This window comes from Macaca mulatta, chromosome 4, assembly GCF_049350105.2.
Source record: "Macaca mulatta isolate MMU2019108-1 chromosome 4, T2T-MMU8v2.0, whole genome shotgun sequence".
In the NCBI taxonomy this organism is placed as follows: domain Eukaryota; kingdom Metazoa; phylum Chordata; class Mammalia; order Primates; family Cercopithecidae; genus Macaca; species Macaca mulatta.
In genome coordinates, this window is record NC_133409.1 from 169851555 (window position 1) to 169873030 (window position 21476).

The 21476-nt window shown below is 43.9% G+C and overlaps 1 protein-coding gene across 8 annotated transcripts in view; it reads right to left on the reverse strand.

Annotated features, from left to right (window-relative positions):
* The window catches only part of PHACTR1 (phosphatase and actin regulator 1), a 585520-nt gene that overhangs the window by 24324 nt on the left and 539720 nt on the right, over positions 1 to 21476 (reverse strand).

Sequence of the window (21476 nt, forward strand, 5' to 3'; positions counted from 1 at the left end):
GAATGCTCCTGAGACATGTGAATGAAGCTGTCATGTAGGCAGCAGGATACGTTTAGCTCAGTGGAGAGGAGAGGACTTGGCCAGTGATAGAAATCTGAGACTAGTCTGCAATATAGACAATATTTGAAGCCATGAGTATGGACAGAGTAGAGAATGGGAAGAGGAGAGGGCTTGGGATGGAACCTTGCAGAACTCCAATATTTAATGCATGGACTAAGGAGGATGAACTTGCCATGGATTCTGGGGAGGGGCAGTTCTTGGAGATAGCATAAGGACTAAAATGTCATATCATGGAAGCAACGTAATGGGAAAGAAAATATAGTTACTAATGCTAAGGCTTTCTGAAGTGGAGTCAAAGAGGATCACACTCACACCTGCTGAAGGTCAAACCAGGGGATGTTCCAGTAGACTCGGTGAAACAACTGAAGTCAGCATCTGCTGGCCTTCAGCACCTCAGCTGAGAGTACCCTCATTAACTAACCAATCACAACGGCTTTGTGATTTAGGATTTCTGCCTGGCCAATGAACTACTTCTGAAGATAACTTTTTGTGACAATCCTCTATTTTAAAAATTCTCTCCTGCAGCCAGCTTTGTGGGGCACTCTTCAGGGCTGCCCTGATCCGGTGGACCCCAACTGCCATTCTTTGTCTCCCAAATAAGTGCTATGTGCTTTGACCTGTGTGTCAATCTTTTCGTTAACAGTAAGACAATAGGTATGGCCCACAAAGAGTGCTGAGAGCTGCTGTAAGGTTAGATGAGGCCTGAAAAAAAATGCCCACTGGGTTTAGCACCATGGAGGCTGTTACTAGAGCCCATTCAGTGGGGTGGCAGGAAGAGAAACAAGATTGGAGAGGGCTGAGGACAGGAGTGGGAAAATGGATGCACCGAAGGTGAAGGACTCGGCCACGAAGCCTGGCTTTGAAAGGGGTGAGAGAAGTAGAAGTGAAGGAGGCTGTGGTGGAATTTTATTTTATTTATTTTATTGTTTTTTTTTTTTCAGAGATGGGGCCTCACATGGTCACCCAAGCTGGAGTGCAGTGGCACCACCTTGGTTCACTGCAGCCTCAACCTCCCGGGCTCAAGTGATCCTCTCACCTCAGCCTCCTGAGCAGCTGGGACTATAGGCATGCATCACCATGTCTAGCTAATTTTTAATTTTTGGTAGAGATGGGTCTTTCTATGCTGCCCAGGCCAGTCTCAAACTCCTGGGTTCAAGCTGTCCTCCTGTCTTGGCCTCCCAAAGTGCTGGGATTACTGCTATAAGCACCACACCTGGCCAAATTGTATTGTATTTTTATCTCAGACGAGGGTTCACTCTGTGTCCCAGGCTGGAGTGCAGTGGCACCATCTCGGCTCACTATAACCTCCACCTCCCAGGTTCAAGTGATTCTCCTGCCTCAGCCTCCCGAGTAGCTGGGATTACAGGGACGTGCCACCACACCAGCTAATTTTTGTATTTTTAGTAGAGATGGGGGTTTTGCCATGTTGGCCAGGCTGGTCTCGAACTCCTGACCTCAGGTGATCCACCCAACCTCAGCCTCCCAAAGTGCTGGGATTACAGGCATGAGCCACCGCACTTGGCCCAAATTTTATTTTTTAATGGAAGAAAATGGGGCATGTTTAATGGAAAGAATCCAGATTAGATGGCGGGGGGTGGAGGGAGAAGCTGAATACATAAAAAGGAAGAGGCCCACTCGGGAGGCTGAGGCAGGAGAATGGCGTGAACCCGGGAGGCGGGGCTTGCAGTGAGCTGAGATCCGGCCACTGCACTCCAGCCTGGGCAACAGAGCCAGACTCCGCCTCAAAAAAATAAATAAATAAATAAAAAGGAAGAGGCCCAATTGATAGTGCATGAGTCCTGAGAAGGTAGGAGGGCTTGGGATCCAAGGGATGGGGTGGCGTTATTTTTGAGTAGAAGAGGAACAGCTCTTTCTACTGGGACAGTGGGGAAGCAGGACAGAGTGGGTTGTATGTAGATTTGCAATGTTCAGTATTGGAATTATAGAGGAGTTCCAAATTGATAGCTTTTGCTTATTCATTCAAGTTGAAGATGACTTATTTTAGTTTAAAATTTTACTTTTCATTGGGAGATTTGTCTTTGAACAGAGACAAATTTACAAACCCAAGGCATAAAGCTCCAGCTTTGGAATTCTAGTCATCAAAGTTTTCAGGGGACACCCAGGGCATCTTGCCGTCTTCACCAAGCAAAGCAGCCATCTGTTTGGCTCATTTGATGATTGATGTACCTGGTGCATCTATTAAGTATTGGTTAACACAGAAAACTGAGCAGCAGAGCACAATGACGTGGTCACCTGTATCAATCATCCCAAGGAGCTGATAACTCCAAGAATCAAAGTCAAGACGCCTTCTGAATTTACTGTATCTCCTTTGTTCCTATCTTGCCAGTAGATTTCACTAGTTGTATCTGATTAAAACTAACATTAAATTAAAAACAATTCCTGACTATATATCTAAACATGATCACTTTGCTAGGTGTCAAAGGCAATGATTTTTGGAGATAAATTTTTATAGAAAATGAATCATCCAAAATTAAATGTTTAATGTACTTTCAAGTGATCTTAAGTAGCTTTGCTACTACTATATATGTGACCCTGGTTTATAAAATATGTCTGAGCGGCAAAATGGTTTCCATGCCTCAAATGGTTTTTTCTTTACCATGGACTATGGCTAAATGATTCTCCATTTACAGTGAACTGAAAAATCTCTGGGTTCCTGTTTAAATGCCACGTGCCATCAATTGCCATATGTGAGCCTTCTATTTTCTTTAAAAATTTAAGAATGGATCTTGCCTTTTTTTTCAGTCTGAACACTGCTGTCTCTACTGCTGAGCATAAGAAATAATCAAATAAATTGAAGTTTTCTTTTTTGCATAGAAAGACTGAAAACAAAACAAAACAAAACAAAACAATAAAAGCCCAAAATAAAGGACACTTCAGTTTTGACCTTGGAAAAAGAAGACTGGTAGAGAATGCAGTGGCAAAATGCTTTAAATGTATGCAGAGCAGGTAGCATTGTCTTTGCATATTACAGCATCTCCCTAGAGAAGTGACAAAACCCTTGTAGGTTTTGTTGGTCTGGCTTGTTGAGGCCGACAGAGATTAGTTCTGCTGCAGAGAGCTAATGGGCTTTCTGCCAGTTCCAGAACACCAAGGTCACAGCTTTCATTAGCATTTACAACTGCTTATTGTTTTGAGGGCCTTGATTTTAAAGTCTGGATCTCTGAAACCGTATCTGCATTTCAGGACAAAGGAAACACAGAATTAACTTGGGTTTTCTGCAACTCAGCACCAGAGGAAGGTAACTGCATTTTCAGACAGATGGAAAGAGGAAATGCAAAAGTCCTCATGGAGAATGACAGAAAATAAGGTCCTCTCTCTAAAAGTAGGAGGAGATGGGGTTTTCTAAGAGGTATCCTAGATGGAAGACTGAACAAGCGTAGATGGACTTGGTGGGATCAGGGGAAAGGGAGAAGCGCTGAATTCTATCCCCTCTATATCCTTTGGAAACTTCCTCCTGAGAACCTGTGAGTTCCATGAGGATTGGGGCATTTCTGTCCAGCCTTGGTTATTACCACATCCCCAGTTCCTAAGAGAGCATAGAGAGCATAATAGATGCTCATTTAGTAGCTATTTAACCCAGATCCCACCAGTTCAGATGCCACACATGCTCCTTGGATGATCTCATCAACACTCGTGACTTCCAAAGCATCAATATGCTCATGATTCCAAAATCTAAACCTCCAGTCATGTTTCTGAGTTCCTGGCCACCTTCTAACTGCTGTCTTGTACTCCTATGGGCCATCAGACTTCAAGGGTCCCAAATGAATTAATTCATCTTCTTCCCCCATACGTCTTCCTCTCCAAGTAGTCTTGCATGGAGTCCCAATGAGATGTCCAGGCCATGAAACTGGGAATCATCCTCTCTGAACTTCACTCTTAATGGTCAATCAACTACCAAGAGTCCTGTATCCACACCATCTCTGATTCCATCCACCACCACCTTGGGAAAGCAGCCCGTCAGCATCTCTCCCAGTTGCTGTCAGCCTATCCCACTCTGGTCCTCCTCCAGCCCATAAAGAATGATCTGTCTAAGGGACTGATCTGATCATACCACTCTGTGCTTGAAAAGTTAAGTATGCCTTTACAGTGCTCACAGGACAGAGTCAAAACACTCAATGTTCTGAAAGATTCTTCATGATCTGGCTACCTGTCAAGAACCTGCCCATCCTGTCCTTCACCCAGAACCATCTCTTCTTGGTTCCTTCCAGATTTGCATGCCCTTCCTCATAGCCTTACCATTCTTTTCCTTCCTCTCTGTCTGGCTAACCGACAATAATCCCGAACGTTACAGCTTAAAGCTTCAGTATCACTTCCTCTGTCTGCTAATCTCTTGGTTTAGGTGTGCTACAGTGTGCAACAATATTCTTGCATGTTCCATACCCCAGTGCTTGTTACACTTCCATTTATTGTCTATCCTGTTCACCAGACAATGAGGCTTATGCTCCGTGAGGCCAGGGCCACCTCTGCCTCACTCACAACCAGGGATGGCTTCCTGTGCATAGGATCTGAGCAGGTGCACAGAACACCCTCCCACTCCACCCCTGCACAGAAGGGCTTCGTGCTTGGGGTTTAATGCTCCGTTGCCATTTCAAACTTTTCAATATTTTTGATTTTTTGAACAAGGAACCTCTCACTTGTTCACCATGACATCTGCAGAGCCTGGCACAGGGTCTGGTAACTGGAGATGCTTAATGTTTGTGAAATAATTAAATGGATGCTACTCCGTGACTTTCCCTTACCTTTAACCTTTACCTCTTTCTTGCTTCTTTCCTTAGGGCAAACAAATATATTCTCCATTAGAAATTAAACTCATTAAAACAATAGCAAATGAACAAAGCTGTCCTCTTACAACCAGCCTCCTTCTCCAGCTCATGCTTCTCACTTGTCTGCTTTTGGCTGCCAGACCTCTCGAAAGGGTGGTCCAGGTTTGAGGCCTCAGTAACCCTCCAATCTGGCTTCTGTTCACACAGCTCTACTGTGCTGGTCCTCAGCAGGGGCGGTTTTAGCTCCAAGGATCCATTTGGTAATGTCTGAATTGAGAGGGTGCTATTGGCATCCAGTAGATAGAGGCCAGGGTGCTGCTAAACATCCTCCAATGCATGGGACAGCCCCCACCGCAAAGATCATTCAATCCAAAGCATCCACAGTGCTTAGATTGAGAAGCCCTGCTCTACTGAATCAGTTCTTGATAGGGTCATCAATGATTTAATTGTCTAATCCAGTGGCCTTTTAGAGCCCTTATTTTACTAAACCTTTCTCTATTATATGATACCTTTGACTAATAGTCTCCTATTTTCCTCTTCGTATTTCCCAGTTTCTGCTACTTAGCAGATCTCAGGTGTGATAAAAAGCCCAGGGGTGCCCTATCCTTCAGAGTGGCTTTGGGCAGTATGATGCATGCCCGTCACCAGCTTGGGTCAGCCTGCTGTTTAACAAGTGTGAGATCTTGAATGAGATGGCATTCCTCTCTAAGCCTCAGCTTTTTCATCTTTGTGTGATGGAATAAAGAGAATGCTTTAACTGCCAGTCCTGGTCAAACTTCCTAGTATTTTAGTGCTAAGAAGGGGCAGAGGAGAAGTTGGGAAGCAGGGAGGACATAGCTTGGTTGTTTTATTCCTCTGCTAACAGCCTTCTACCACCTGACATTGCACTAAGAATAATGCTTGAATTCACTCCACACCACACCCTGGCCACAATGCCTCATTTACCTTCACTCCCTTATGCACAGTAGGACAGCCCAGTAGCACATTCACTGTTTAAGGAAGCTGAGATGCCTCCTCTGATTCTATCAGGCAGAGGTAGTAGTTCTGTCTATGGAGTTCCCCATTTTGACGATGGCCTTATCCATTACATTGATGATACCTGTGTACATGAAGATCTGCTCAGTTGGACTATGAATGCTCCAAAACCACAAATTACATCTTATTTATCTCTGTGTTCTTAGTACTTAGTACAGCGGCTGGCACATAATAGGGGCTCATTTGATTTTTTATGTTAAACAAATTAATAATCTCTCACGCCTGGAGTCGTGCCCATGGGATGAATGAGAATGCTGGGCTTATGGGAAGGCATTCCTGCTACAGAAGAGGGGCTGCTGGGAGGGCTGAACAGCAGTTTTGCTTTTATTCCTCAGTACTATGCCCTTTTCTCTCTGCAAACTGAGCAGAACAACTCTTAATACTATTGATCCGCATGCCCAGCTCTTCCCAGGCATTTCCATCAGTGATTTTCAAATTTCTCTCTGTCATTGCCCTCAAGCTAGGAACAGTTAGCCTGGCTAAAGGAGAGAGCACAGAGAGAGGAAGATGGACTGGGGCCCTGAGGCCCGCATCCTGGCCTGCCTGCACCACTCAACAGCAGGTCCCTTGAGCGCAAGTCAGCCCCTTACCCCTCCACACCCAATTTCACTAATGACAAATGGTCGTAATGACATCTAACCCGCCTGCTGTGTAGGACAGTCAGGAAGATCAAAGGAGCATTAGATGTGAAAGTCCCTTTTAAAAATAAGCACAAAGCATGAAATACTATTTTTGGTAACTTGAAAAAAATCCCTTACCTGAAATAGGTAAACAGGTTACGCTTGAAAGAATATTTTTGGCTTTATTCTCTGGAGGCTATGGCCCCAGTGCAATGGCCTGTGGCTAAGATATGACACTGTGAGATAATAATCCAAAAAAGCATTCTAACATTACTGGTCATGTTGAGTGAAAATCACTTTTGGAGTAACGATGGGATTGTGTGTATTGCTAGGCATCAAATCCATTACAAAACAAGACAGTAAGACAGTTGAGAGCCTGCACAGTGAACACTTTCAGTATTATTAGGATTATTGGACATAAACCCCATGTCAGGATGATTCCACTTTGAAAGAGTATCTGAGTTGTTATAACAGAAATTAAGATAGTTAATTATAACAGAAATTAAGATAGTCATTTCAACAAGGCTATTTTTACAAGAAGAGTCAATCAAAATGAGTGCCAAAACAATGTGATGCCAGAAAGCTAAGAAATACAGAATAAAAGACAAATGTCCAATGCTCCACCACTTTGAAGTGACTAAGGAGATTTGGTCACCTTTAGCTTAACTCATCCAACCATCCTTGCATGTATTAGATGCCAGAAATTGGGCTAGACCTTCAGTGAGAGCTATATATAAAAACAACATCAGCAAGAATGGCCATGCACAGATGGTTTAAAAAGCTCTGCCATCAAATACATACCATGTTTTATCTTTTGCTGTTAGCTTCTCCTCACACCTTAAAAACTAAAATTTAGCCTTTGCTTTTCCCTGCTCCTTTCCAATAAAGAGCTCTACTAGGTACCTTTGGCAAAAAATTAACCTTTCTAGGAGCACAAAGTATTTTTTAAATAACCTTCTGTCAGAGTCTTCGACAAGCTTAACATGATCTGATCAAGGGAAAAGACTGAGATTGAGGCAAAACTGGTGCAGGGACACCACTGCTAATCATCACACTTCACTAGACTAGTGAGAACAAAAACCACACTGAACTTGTAACTTGGAACCCATCGCTTGTCCTCTTCCTACGGCCTTTTGTCTCTTTTCCTGATCTCTGCTGTTTCCCATGGTCTCTGTGTCAGTGGTTCTCAATCCCATAGCACCTTAGAATAACCTGTGTTACCTTAAACCTGGGCCGCATTCTTAATCAATTAAATCAGAATGTATGAAAGTAGAGCTTAAGCAGTTTTCTCTTTTGACAAATGGTCAAAATGACACTGTTTTCTCTTTTCACTAATGACAAATGGTCATAATGGCATCTAACCCGCCTGCTGTGTAGGACTGTCAGGAAGATCAAAGGAGAATTAGATGTGAAAGTCCCTTTTAAAAAGAAGTACAAAGCATGAAATACTATTTTTGGTAACTTGAAAAAAACTTTTTTTTTCTTTGATGGTGTCTCTCTGTCACCCATGCTGGAGTGCAGTGGCACGATCTCGGCTCACTACAACCTCCGCCTCCAGGTTCAAGCAATCCTCCTGCCTCAGCCCCCCTAGAAGCTGGAATTACAGGCATGCACTACCATGCCCAGCTAATTTTTGTATTTTTAGTAGAGACAGGGTTTTACTGTGTTGGCCAGGCTGGTCTCGAACTCCTGACCTCAGGTGATCCATCCGCCTTGGCCTCCCAAAGTGCTAGGATCACAGGCATGAACCACTGTGCCCAGCCTGTTGTATTTCTTTTTTTTTTTTAAGCTTCCCAGGTAATTCAAACCTGCAGTGAGGATTGTGAACAATCCCAAGTCAGTGCTTCTCACAGCGTGGACCCCAGCATCAGCATCACCTGGGTGCTCTTTAACCTGCAAACCACTGGCTTGAATCAGAAGGTCTGAGAGGGGGGCACAGCCATCTGTGCTGTTTTTACAAGCTCTCTCCAGGAGATGCATGTGCATGCTAAAGTTTGAGAACAACAGCTCTAGATGCTATCATAAAATGTTGAAGGAGGCTGCTTCAATAGGTGGGTGGACATGCAAGCAGGTGTAAGGTTAGAGAGAGGTGAAGATTTGGAGAAAGCCTGCATATCACTCTACTGAGAAGACGGAGGTCACTGAGCAATAAGGAAAGAAATAGCATGCGCAAAGTATCAGCCTACATCTACAGGGGAAAAGTGAGATTTGTCTTCTCTCCTGTGGAAATAAGAAGATCCCACAGGAGTCGATAGCTATAATTTAGACCAATGGGTTTAACATTTATTTAGTATTCATTTTATTTCAATTTTACTCAATTCAATATGATTTAAGATATATCTGTTGAATGTTTTCCGGATTAGGTGCTAGATGGGTGGGAATTAGAAAGATGATTATGATGTGTAATAAAGCTCTATGAAGTTAGGGATTGATATGGTTTGGATCTGTGTCCCCACGCAAATCTCATGTTCAGTTGTAATACCCAGTGTTGGAGGTGCAGCCTAGTGGGAGGTGACTGGATCATGGGGGTGGTTTCTTATGAATGGTTTAGGACCATTCCCTTGGTGCTGTTTTCCTGATAGTGAATGGGTTCTCACAAGATCTGGTTGTTGAAAAGTGCGTGGCACCGCCTCCTCTCTCTCTTGCTCCTGCTCTTGCCATGTAAGATGCCTCAGTCCCCCTTTGTTTTCTGCCATGATTGGCAGCTTCCTGAGGACTCCCCAGAAGCAGAAGCTGCTATGCTTCCTGTACAGCCTTCAGAACCAGGAGCCAATTCAACCTCTTTTCTTTAAAAACTACCCAGTCTCAGGTATTTCTCTGTAGCAGTTCAAGAACCGACTAATGCAGAAATTTGAAACTGAGGAGTGGGGTATTGCTACAAAGATACCTGGATATGTGGAAGTGACTCTGGAACTGGGTAATGGATAGAGATTAGAAGAGTGTGTAGGGCTCAGAACAAGAGAGGAAGATGAGGGAATATTTGGAACTTCCTAGAGACTGGTTGCATGGCTGTGACCAAAATGCTCATAGTGATATGGACAGTGAAGGCCAGGATGATGAAATCTCAAATGGAAATGAGGAACTTATTGGGAACTGGGGCAAAGGTCACTTTTGTTATGCTTTAGTAAAAACTTGGCTGCACTGTGCCCCTGCCCCAGGGATCTGTGGAACTTTGAACTTGAGAGTGATGATTTAGAGTATCTGGCAGAAGAAATTTCTAAGCAGCCAAATTCAAAATGTAGCCTGGCTGTTTCTAACAATATATGCTCACCTGCATGAGCAAAAAAAATGACCTAAAACTGGAACTTATATTTAAAGGGGAAACAGGGTAAAAGTGGAAACTTTGCAGCCTGGTCATGTGGTAGAAAAGAAAAGCCCGTTTTCAGGGGAGGAATTCAAGTAGGCTGCAGAAATTTGCATAAGTAAAAAGGAGCCAAGTGCTAATAGCCAAGACAATGGGGAAAAGACCTGAAAAGCATTTCAGAGACCTTCACAGTAGCTCCTCCCATCACAGGCCCAGAGGCCTAGGAAGGAAGAATGGTTTCATGGTCCAGGCCTAGGGCCCCACTGCCCTGTGCAGCCTTGGGACACTGCTCCCCGCATCTCAGTCACTCTAGCTCTAGCCTTGGCTCAAAGGGGCCCAGGTACAGCTCAGGCTGCTGCTTCAGAGGGTGCAAACTGTATGCCTTGGTGGCTTCCATGTGATGGTAAGTCTGTGGGTGTGCAGAGTACAAGAGTTGAGGCCTATACTTTAGAGGATGTATGGAAAAGCCTAGGTGTCCAGGCAAAAGCCTGCTGCAGGGGCAGAGCCCTCATGGAGAACCTCTACTAGGGAGCACAGAGGGAAAATGTGGGGTTGAGCCCCCACACAGAGTCCCCACTGGGGCACTGCCTAGTGGAGCTGTGAGAAGAGGGTCACTGTCCTCTAGGCCCCAGAAGAGCCATTGGCAGCTTGCACCCTGTGCCTAGAAAAGCCTCAGGCACTCAACATCAGTCCATGAGGGCAGCTGTGGAGGCTAAACCCTGAAAAGCCACAGAGGCAGCATTGGCCAAGGCTTTGGGAGCCCACCATCCACACCAGTATGGTTGGGATGTGGGACATGGAGTCAAAAGAGATTTTGGAGCATTAAGATTTAATGACTGCCCTGCTGGATTTAGGACTTACATGGGGCCTGTAGCCCCTTTCTTTTGGCTGATGTCTCCCTTTTGGAATGGAAGTATTTACCCAATGTCTATACCCCCATTGTATCTAGGAAGTAAATAACTTGTTTTTGATTTTACAGGTTCATAGGCAGAAGGGACCAGCCTTGTCTCAGATGAGACTTTTGAGTTAATGTTGGAATGAGTGAAGACTGGGGATTGGTGGGAACGAATGATTTTATTTTGCAATGTAAGAAGGACATGAGATTTGAGAGATACCAGGGGCAGAATGATATTGTTTGGATCTGTGTCCCTACCCAAATCTCATGTTCAATTGTAATACCCAGTGTTGGAGGTGGGACCTGGTGGGAGGTGACTGAATGATGGGAGTAGTTTCTTATGAATGGGTTAGCACCATCCCCTTGGTGCTGCTCTCCTGATAGTGAATGAGTTCTCATGAGATCTGGTTGTTTAAAAGTGTGTGGCATCTCCCCCTCACTGCCTCTTGCTCCTGTTCCTGGCATGTATGACACCTTGCACCCACTTTGTTTTCTGCCATGATTGGAAACTTCCTGAGGCCTCCCCAGAAGCAGAAGCTGCTATGCTTCCTGTACAGCCTGCAGAATCAGAAGCCAATTCAACCTCTTTTCTTTATAAATTACCCAGTCTCAGGCATGTCTTTATAGCAGTGCAAGAATGGACTAATACAGAGATGTGTTGGTTTCCTGCCTTGGGCAGCTAAGAAGTGGGTCTTTCTCAGTTCAGAATTTATGTCCTCTCTTAACTTGTTGCATATGAGAATTTCCTGCCTATCTATAATGTCTTTATATAAAAATAGATAAGTAGTCTATTGCTTTCTTGGCTCTTAGGGAAGATGCAACTAACAGTAATCTACGAGTCACACTGAAAAACAGGTACAGTTCATTTGTCAACTCTGGTTGGTTGGTTAAGGCAGCCTGCAGCTCTGTGTTGAGAAGGATTCTGAAGCCTGCCCACACCTTTATAATTAGTTCTGTTGTAAATAAGCCCTCCTCAGGTTATCATAATTAGGAACCATCTGTTTCCTGCTGGAACCTTGACTGATGGGAAGATCATGATAGAGAACGTCTTCCTTTTTGATGAAGGTATTCAGATTTGAGACACAAAGGATATCCAAAGAGGAAGGAGACATTTGCTTTGATAGTCATATAACCACATCAATCCTGGCAATCAACAGTGACAGATAATGGCAATCAGATTAGATGATCTTTGCACCATTTCCCTTTAAGGGTAGAGAGTTACACTAGGCCCAATATTCCAACTAAGAGGACTAAGCCAAAAAATATTCAGATGACTTACAAATAACAATTTTCCATGTCACAAAAATGCATAACCTGTAATGTTTGCAACGTATCTCAATTAATTCTGGGATATCCCAGTTGTTTTTTTAAAAAAATTATTTTATTTTATTTATTTTATTTTTGTAATGGAGTCTTGCTCTATTGCCCAGGCTGGAATGCAGTGTTGCAATCTTAGCTCACTGCAACCTCCACCTCCCAGGTTCAAGTGATTCTCCTGCCTCAGCCTCCCGAGTATCTGGGACTACAGTCATCTGCCACCATGCCTGGCTAATTTTTGTATTTTTACTAGAGACAGGGTTTCACCATGTTAGCCAGGCTGGTCTTGAACTTCTGACCTCAGGCTATCTGCCTGCCTTGGCGTCCCAAAGTGCTGGGATTACAGGCGTGAGCCACTGCACCCAGCCACCCCAGTTGGTTTTTAATGTGTGCCCCAAATCAAGTCCTGCCATTATCAAATGGCATTGGGCATTTTCCTCCTTTACTGTCTTAGCCCTTCAGTGAGGTCTCCTGACAATGCCTAATTACTGCCACTGCCCAATGTGGAGGCACAGATGTCCACGTCCATGCAGCTGACCTCCTGCAGGAAAGGAGACTGCTGGTGGACCCAGGATACACCCACCGAACATGCCCACCACTGTGGGCATGTTTAGGCTCTGCTGAGTCTATAGCAGGTCTTTTGCTGAGATTCAGATGGTGGTGGGCATCCAGATTTCCTTTCCTTAACTGAAGGCTTACTCTGGGTATCACTGTACTTACTGTCCTTACTTCTCTAAGCAGTGTGCTTCTGATGATTACAGCACTCTGGGGCAAGGACAAAGAGTGATCAGATAAAGAGAGGAAGTTCTGGCGTTTGCTACTGAGAGGGACTGTCATGGGCAATATTGTGGTTAGGTTGATATGCACAGCCCAGACAACAGGAACATGTCATCATTCATTCATTTATTCACAAAGTACCATGGTTCTAGATTTCTCCAATGCCTGGGCTTAGTTGGGACTCAATAAACAACACGTGCGCCCACCAATCATTGTTCAAAGATAGGCAAGGGATGAAACGTTAAAAATAGGCAACAAGGTGCCTCCTTCCATGTCTTTCTCTGACTGCAACACGTGGATTCCTCCTAGGAGCTACAGAACATGTGCAGCTCATGTTTTTTAAATGTCACCCACAAAGGGCCAATCTCTCATCTTGGGGTTATCACACTTCCCAAGGAGAGGGCTGAGGATAGAGGGTGGGGAAGAAGCCAGGAGACGGGTGGCAGGAATCCCGATCCTTTCCTTCCTCATTCAATGGGGCCACAGCTGTTTTCCTTCCAACTGTTTCCCAAAGTCTCTTCTGAACTTCTATTTCTGGAAACAACCACAACTCAAGTTCAGATGAGATCTCATGCTATTTAGAAACCTGGAAATGAAAACACGAAAATCCCAAGAAGTCTCAGGTGCTCAAGTCGGGGGGGGGTTTGGCTGCATTATTCTGCTAAGTTTTCTATAATTCTCCTCTAATAAAAGTCTCATTTTCCCTACTCTTTCCTGACCCACGGTCCATAAATTTAAACATAAAGCTTCATTTTTAAGCCAATAGCCTCGTAGCCCAAAGGAATGGTATGAATATAGATACTCTCATTAATCTCTAAGTGTTTTCCTGCGGCCCAGTCCTCTTTCACAAAATACATTTTTCTGCAGATGTGACGCAACAACAAAGAGACCCCTCTCCTCTCCCTCGAAACTTTTTTTTTTTTTTTTTTTAAACAGCAGCATGGCAGATTTTAGGAACGTCTAACCAGTCTAGATTTGTATTTTTCCGTTCTTTGAAAATTGGTTAATTATAATGAGATCAGGATAGATGGAATTTTAATGATGGAAATAATGGAATGAGTTATTTATCCGGGAGAGGATCTATTTATACAGGAAAGGGAAAGAAGGAAAAGAATGGAAAATGGAGAGTAAAATGGAAGTTTCAAATAGACTTTATCCTTTTCTTTTTCTTTTTTAGACTTTTTTCTTTTTCTTTTACTTTCTTTTCTCTTTTCTTTCTTCTTCTTCTTCTTCTTCTTTTTTTTTTTTTTTGAGACAGGATCTTGCTCTGTTGCTCAGGCTGGAGTGCAGTGGTGCGATCTTGGTTCACTGCAACCTCTGTCTCCCAGGCACCTGGCTAATTTTTTTTTCTAGTTTTTGTAAAGGCAGGGTTTTGCTATGTTGCTCAGGCTGGTCTAAAACTCCTGGGCTCAGGTGATCTGTCCACCTCAGCCTCCCAAAGTGCTGGGATTATGGACATAAGTCACCTCACCTGGCCTTTTTTTTTTTTTTTTTTTTTTTTTTTTTTTTAAGAGGCAGGGTCTTGCTGTGTTGTTCAGGCTGGAGTACAGTGGTTCAGTCACAGCTCACTGCAGCCTCAAACGGCTGAGCTCAAGTGATCCTCCCACTTCAGCCTCCCCAGTAGCTGGGACTATAGGTGTGTGCCACCCTGCCCAGCTAATGTTTTAATTTTTGTAGAGATGGGGGGTCTTGCTATGTTGCTCAGGCTGGTCTTGAACTCCTGGCCTCAAGCAATCCTCCTGCTTCAGCCTCCCAATCCCCTTATCATAGATATAAATTTAAATGATGTTCCACTAATTCTTCAGCTAATCTACTCCATGGCTTGAGAGAACCCTTGAGAGTGGAGATAGCTGCTTTCAAATAGGAGACTTAAAGAGAGGCTGAATTTAGAGCTCGTATCTGCCATTAGATCTCAGCCTAGTCCACATTAGCCCATGTTCTTTTCCCTTCCTTATGGTTTTTTGTTTTATTTTCTCACATTCTGGTCACATCAAATACATTCAACACACACATGCACTGTGTATACATCCTCACCCTCCCCTATACAAGGCCAGACAGACATCAGAGGCCCCAGGACCCCCAGCACATGGGCAGGCAGTTTCTTGATGCTGAAATGCCACAGCTGGAGGCCAGGGAAAACCTGGACAGATCCTATTTGCAGCCCTGCACCCGTGATTGTAATGTCCCTCTCAGGGAGCACCAGCCAAACCAACTCCTGCAGTGAAAATAAACACCCACCTCCATCCCGAGGGGATGATCGATTGTGTGACATTCCCCTCGGTCAGAGGAGCCATCGCCTCCTTCCAGGAGAGTGCCCGCCGATGGCCGGCATCCCACCTGATGTGTCTCTAACAAGAGGTCACTGGGAGGCTGGGTGTGCCTGGCAGGCAGAATCCCACACACAGCAGACAGGGACACATGGCCACTCGGGGTCCTGAAAGTCGCCCTTCTCAGGTGGCTGCCACTCATGGGAGAGGCACATGGACCACACACAGGGACCATTGTCAGTAGCTCCTTTCACTGATCAGAAGATCGATTGTGTGTGTGTATGTGTGTGTGTGTGTGTGTGTGTAAAATGGATATGTTTTCTTCATGCAATAAGTGTCGTGTAGAGGATTTGTCAGCCTCTCTTCACCACAGTGTTACACACATTCCAAGCATATTCTACAGTTTTGCAATTTGCCAGAGCTCTTGCCGCATCTCTTCCTATCTGTGTGACACTCCATTTGTGTACCACCTGTCTTGAGGCTAAGCCTGTCTTGCGCCCAAGGAGTCATGTTCTAGTATCTGGCTCTTACTCGTTGGCGACCCTCCTTCCAGCCCCCACCTTTTCCTGCAGGACTTGGCATCTAGCTTCAGCTGCCAAAACAGGAACATATTTCTCATACCTGCTGATATTTATTTTCAAGCTAAGCCTGCCTGGCGTGGCTGTGGCCTTCCTTTCTTGAGGACAACACACATTTTCTGCTTACACAGATTCCTTCTCTCAGTCTGTCTGCACAGCCAGCCCCTTCTTAGCTGGCCGACAGCTGAGCTGAGCTGCTTTCAATGATACCTGGTTGTCCTTGAAGTAGCTTTTCTAACTGCTCAGGTAATAAATCAAGTTTGAAAAACTGGACCATATTCCCAGCATAATCTGTATGCTACATACAGGCGGATCTGGACTAAGAAGTAAAGGTAAATGGGATCATTCTGATGATTAGAGAAATGAGTACAAAGAAAATCCTTATGTGTGTGAGGATGAATTCAGTTTCTCTAATGGAGATATTTCAGGCACATGCATTTTCTAAATAGATCTAGGATCAATACTGTGAGAGCAAGGCCACATTCTCTAATGTCCTCACTCTAGGTCCTTAAATGTCTCATTTCTTTCTTCTTCAAAGAGACAGATAGTAAATACTTTGGGCTTTGTGGGCCATACAGTTTCTGTTGCAGCTATTCAACACTGCCATTATAGTGTGTAAGCAGCCACAGAGAGTAGGTAAGTGAATTAGTGTGACTGTGTTCCAATAAAGCTTTACTGACAAAGATAGGCAGTGGAGTGGGTTTAGTCTGTGGGCCACAGCTGGTGGGCTCCTACCATGGAGTGTCACCAATGTCTGAAAACTACTTTCTTGAAGCATCCATGGAGCAGAATCACACAAACGGTCATAACTTATAAGATGGAAATTATTTTGGTTCCCCAGTGAAAAATGAAATGGGTGATTCTTTACTCACCATACTTTTTTTTTGTTTTCTTTTTGAGATGGAGTTTTGCTATGTTGCCTAGGCTGGAGTGCAGTGGTGCAATCTTGGCCCACTGCAACCTCCGCCTCCCAGGTTCAAGCGATTCTCCTGCCTCAGCCTCCTGAGTAGCTGGGATTACAGGCACCTGCCAACACACCCGGCTAATTTTTGTAATTTTAGTAGAGACGGGGTTTCACCATGTTAGCCAGGCTGTTCTTGAACTCCTGACCTCAGGTGATCCACCCGCTTTGGCCTCCCAAAGTGCTAGGATTACAGGCGTGAGCCACCGCGCCCGGCCTAGTCACCATACATTTTAGTGTGTAGTTCATAACCCTGACCAGAAAGATGTAATCTGCTGGGGCCTTTAACACACTAGACCAGCTGTCCCCAACCTTTATGGCACCAGGGACTGCTTTCATGGAAGACAGTTTTTCTATGGATGGGGGTGTGGGGGGAAGGTGGTTTCAGGGGTAGGGTGACTCCACCTCAGATCATCAGGCGTTAGTTAGAGTCTCATAAGGAACGTGCAACCTAGATCCCTCGCATGGGCAGCTCACAACAGGGTTTGCGCTCCTATGAGAATCTAATGCCACCACTGATCTGACAGAAGGTGGGGCTCAGGCAGTAACGCTCGCTCCCACCACTCATCTCCTGCTGTGGGGCCTGTTTCCTAACAGGCCACAGACTGATACCAGTCCACCGCCTGGAGGTTGGGGACCCCTGCACGAGCATGGCCAGAAGGCTACAAAGAATAATGCTGATAGGCCACGAACGGTTAATCAAACCTTTAAGAATGGTAGAGTTTGGAACTGTGGCTGGCCAGTGAGGACGGAAGGCCTAACTTCTCCTCCTCTTGTTCTTCATCACCCTCATCATCGTGAATAAAATATCTAGAAGACATTATAGCTTATGCATTGGCTTTGCTTAGCTGGCACACGATTTTGATATTTGCAGAGTGCTTTTTATGCCAACTTCCTCTCCGCTGTGGCTTCCAGTCTTCTGTCCCTTGCTTGTGCTTTACCCCACACATGCGGATTAGATTTTTGGTAGCTCTGCAGTCTGATCAGAGCTGCTGGGATGTGGCTGCAACTATGAGTTCCTCCATTTATGGCAGCTAAAGGCATGCTTCTCCCAATATGAGTTATTGCCCTGTCTACTAATTGGCCTTACAATGATGATTGATCTCCTCTAACAGGGTCCCTCAGTTTGGGGCTTTGTGATCACCTCAACATGAGGATAACCGTGATCACACACAAGAGACCAGAATTTCCCCCGAAATCAAGTTTATTTGCCAAACAGGCAGTTTGAAAGATTTTATAGAAATGACAAGTTTTCATGTTCAAAACACGTGCCATAGAATTTTACAAATACCTCGATGCTATATTATAAACAAATTAGTGCATAGAGATCACTTAATATGTGATCTACATTTATGATACATTTTAACTAATTTCTTAGGTAGCCTGCAGCTGACATGATACAATGCTTTTCATTGTTTTGTTTTGAATGAATGAGCTCATTTTATTTTTGCCTAGACAAAGCTATATGCATTTACGGTTTCCTACTGGGAGCTGCCTGAGCATATCCCAGTGGCTCTGTTTGCTGACTGTGTGAAGAGAATCAGATTTCACAGGCTGTGGCCGCAGATGGCTCTGTTCATTAAGAACTGTGAAGAGATTGGGAAATTTGACAGGGAACCACCACAGAGCGAGGGCCAAGGCTGCTCTGCAGAAATGCTTCAAGGATGTGCTGGACTGATATGGCAGGCTTTAGGGAGAAGCTGCTCGCTCACAGTTCCATGAATATAAAGGCAGTGCTGAGTAACTGAAGGAGGATGTGCTGGGGGCTTCACCTGAAATGCCACATTAACCAGGCTTCTTTGGGTAGAATGGGCAGGTGGTAGATTCATTGGTTGAACCAAATTTGTAGACGGCAGCTCCTTTATAATGTCATTTAAAAGTTTGGTTATTTTTTTAAAGAGGCAGGGTCTCACTATTTGCCCAGGCTGGAGTGCAGTGGCTATTCACAGGTGTGATCATCACAGACTACAACCTTGAAGTCCTGACCTCAAGTGATTCTCTAGCCTCAGCCTCCTGAGCAGCTGGGGCTATAGGTGCATGCCTAGCTTCCACAATGTCATGTTAATGCACAGGAAGATGCAATTACCTGTCTTGGCATCTTTTAAGAGGGAACTTGGGCTGGGCACGGTGGCTCACACCTATAATCCCAGCACTTTGGGAGGCTAAGGCAGGCAGATCACCTGAGGTCAGGAGTTCCCCCAGCCTGGCCAATGTGGTAAAACCCTGTGTCTATTAAAACTACAAAAATTAGCCAGGCATGGTGGCGGGCACCTGTAATAGCAGCTACTCAGGAGGCTGAGGCAGGAGAATCGTTTTAACCCAGGAGGTGGAGGTTGCAGTCAGCTGAGATGGAGCCATTGCACTCCAGCCTGGGGGACAAAAATGAAACTCCATCACATACACACACACACGCACACACGCGCACACGCACACATGCAAAAGAGGAAACTTAATAAGTTACAATGTGAAGATGAGCAAAACAAGGAAAATCCTAACAGTCAAAAGGAGGGTTGGATTTACAGGAGAGGCGAACCTCTTTTCAATACACCGATGACCTGTCTGCACCCACTGTTTATCTGTCTACCTATTTCTTTTCAGAGGAACTAAAGAGGCTGCCCAGTTTGAATAACTACTGTTTTAATGAGTTGAAGGGCACAGAAGATCAAATTTTCATTATCACACTTCCTAAAATAGAAGTGTATTCACTTATATTTCAAAGGAATTGCTTTTAGAATGAGAGGAAAAGCGATTTTCCAGGGTTGCATCTTTGGATGCTTTTCCGTGTTTACATTCTGCTTCAAAATTACTATTTAGTTAGGCATGTATGCAATTTTTGAGGCCATTATAAAAATCTTGGCATCCCAGGAGGAGTGAAATGAACATAATGAAGATAAATAAAATGAATCACTCCTATTAGCATTTTGCATGAGATTCGAGGTGTTTTGCCAGTAAGCAAAGATACATGGGGACACATGAAGAACAACTGTACTGCAAATTTCTCAGTTGTAATCCCATTCTGCTCTTTCAATATTCAGGTCCATGTGCAAGCTCTGTATAGGGGCTACAGAAAAATCATATCCCATCAAGCTTGAAGCCACATTTGGTGGGTGAGGGAGAAGGAGCACTGTATGCAATGGAAATTATAGATGGAAATGCCAACTTCACCACTGAAACAAAGAACAGATAATTCTTAATAAGTATAGATGATTAGAGTTTCACTTATCATTTGAAAGACAGAATCACAAGAACAGGCCAACTCTAAATTAAGGTACCGGCCAAAGAATTTTCTAGAGTACCTGCCTAGTTTTCAAAATGATTAACGAGACTTTGCTCGGCTGTAATGAACCATCAGCTATCCATATAGGGAAACATCTTTCATTGACACATTTAATTTCAGTGGTCTTTTGGCTAAGTGGGATCAAGGAAGATAATGCTGGCTGTGAAAGAACGTATCTATGGGAGAATTCAAGGATTCCTTTTACTGATTTTTTTTTTTAAAGATTTCACTCAAAACCTCTACATTATTTATTTTTCTTTTGAGAAAATCAACTAAGGTATATGATTTGTTATGGTTGCTAACAAACAACTGGCCTGTTTCTTCTGGTAAAATGTGATATATTTCTCCCTTTTTTGAGAGATATTAATTTTAAGCACTGGCTGGGTCAGAGGACTTTATTTTAAATCCTAGTTGTCAGAAATTACTATGTGAACTTGACTAGTAGCGTAGCGTCTATCAGCTGTTTACCTGTAAAATTAAGGCTAGACACAGTGATAGTAAATGTCCATTTAAGTTCTAAAATGTTCTATTACACTCTCAGATCCTAATGATACAGTTGTGAAGTGGGTGAAGAAATGCACGAAAGAGCTGGAATAACTGGCTGGCTATATGCAGGAAATTGAAACTAGACCTCCTCCTTATACCATATACAAAAATCAACTTGAGATAGATTAAAAGACTTAAAACCTAAAACTATAGAAACCCTGGAAGATAACCTAGGAAATACCATTCTGAACACAAGACCTGGCAAAGATTTCATAAAGATGCCAAAGGCAATTGCAATGAAAACAAAAATTGACAAATGGCACCTAATTAAACCAAAGAGCTTCTGTACAGCAGAAGAAACTGTCAACAGAGTAAACAGACAACCTACTGAATGGGAGAAAATATTTGCAAACTATTTGTCCAACAAAGGTCTAATATCCAGCTCTATAAGAAACTTAAATTTACAAGCAAAAACCAAACAAACCCATTAAAAAGGACATGAACAGACACTTTTCAAAAACAGACATACACGTGGCCAACAAACATGAAAAAATGCTCAACATCGTTAATCATTAGAGAAATGCAAATCAAAACCAAGTATCACCTCACACCAATTGGAATGGCTATTATTAAAAAGTCAAAAAATAATAGATGCTGGCAAGGTTGTGGAGAAGATAGAACATTTATATGCTGCTGGTGGGACTGTAAACAGCCATGGTGGAGAGCAGTTGCTATTTCTCAAACACCTTAAAACAGAATTACCCGTCGACTTTGCAATCCCGTTACTGGGTATATACCCAAAGGAATAGAAATCAGTCTACCATAAAGACACATGCATATGTGTGTTCATCACAGCACTATTCACTGCCCATAGTGAAGACATGGAATCAACCTAAATACCCATCAACGGCAGACTGGATAAAGAAAATGCAGTACATATACACATATACACCATGGAATACTATGCAGCCATAAAAAAGAATGAGATCGGCCGGGCGCGGTGGCTCAAGCCTGTAATCCCAGCACTTTGGGAGGCCGAGACGGGCGGATCACGAGGTCAGGAGACCGAGACCATCCTGGCTAACACAGTGAAACCCCGTCTCTACTAAAAAGTA